Below are 1,317 nucleotides of genomic sequence, written 5' to 3' on the forward strand. Positions count from 1 at the left end.
GTTTTTTTTTAAAAGGAGAGTAATTAATTTGTCTCTCAAAACTAGCAAGACTAATTTATAATTCGCTATTAAAAAAGTATTACAAGTTGAAAGAAATTTTCATTTTGACGAATTGACATTAAAGAATTTTATCGTATAATATTTGGAAGTGAATGGTTGAACTACTACATGGTTTTCCCTCGTTGTTTTTTTTGTACTTTTAGATAGTTAGGAGTCCTACCCAGTGTTTTAAGACCCGGCCCGGCCCGGCGGGTCGACCCGGGACCCGGCCCGGCCCGGCGGGTCGACCCGGGACCCGGCCGACCCGGGCCTGTGGCCGGGCCGGGTCTAAGCAAAAAACAGGTTGGGAATTGGCCCGGCCAAACCCGGTCGACCCGGAGGGTCGACCCGGGACCCGGCCGGCCCGGCCAAACCCGGCTGAGACCCGGGTTTATTTTTTTTTATTCTCATGCTCGAAACGACGTCGTTTTGACCTTTTACAATTAAAAGGCCAAAACGACAAGAGTAGAGAGACGAATCACGAATGCATTGCATTGCAAAGCAGAGAAGTGAGAAGAAGACCTAATTAATTTCAAGAATTTGTCAAACCCATTTCACTCTTAGTCGCGAAGAAGAGCAGATGAGCAGAAGAATCTTGAATCCTTGATCGCCGTTTCAATTCTGAGCATAAGGTTAGATGAGTTTTTAATTGTTTCTTTCTTCTTTCGCCTTTCGCTATCCTCTATTTCATCTTCTTCCCTCTGTTGAAATTGCAGGAGAGTATAACAGTGGCATCGATTCTTCCCTCTGTTCAGTCTGTTGACCCATCGGTTCTTCCCTCTGTTCCCTCTGTTGACTCATCGGTTCTTCCCATCGATTGACCCATTGGTTCTTCCCACAGATATGTATCTCTGCTCTTTTATTTTTCTGTTTGATTGGCCCATCGAGAATACATGTTCTTCCCACCGTATTATGATCCTTTGTTATTTGCTGGTTCTTTTAGTTCATTTTCGACAGTACTATCGTGGATTAAGACTGGCTTTTCTAGATATTGAGGTGGGAGGAACTGATCTCTTATGTAAGAATGTAAAGAAGGGAATCGATGATAAAAATCTAAAACAATGAAAAATTCTGAAGTAGAACTTCAAAAAAATTTCTAAAAAACCAGCAGCTCAATTGTAACTGATAGTAGGGGACTTCTATTCATGCTGGTAGACTGGAATCGATGTGTAAACTTCATTGATTGTTGATAGAACAAGTAGTGCAATGCCAGAGGGAAACTATGATTGTTATGTGTTTTTTTTTATAGGTTTTTTTGGGTTGACCCGGGTCAACCCG

General features: G+C 42.2%; 1 long non-coding RNA gene across 1 annotated transcript; it reads left to right on the forward strand.

The window, feature by feature from the left end:
* The first annotated feature begins 293 nt into the window (after window positions 1-293).
* On the forward strand, window positions 294-949 carry LOC133681046 (uncharacterized). Its single transcript, XR_009836415.1, has 2 exons — window positions 294-671; window positions 756-949. It is a non-coding gene; the product is annotated as an uncharacterized LOC133681046 (long non-coding RNA).
* The last annotated feature ends 368 nt before the right edge of the window (window positions 950-1,317 follow it).

The sequence above is a fragment of the Populus nigra genome, chromosome 1, assembly GCF_951802175.1.
Source record: "Populus nigra chromosome 1, ddPopNigr1.1, whole genome shotgun sequence".
Lineage (NCBI taxonomy): Eukaryota > Viridiplantae > Streptophyta > Magnoliopsida > Malpighiales > Salicaceae > Populus > Populus nigra.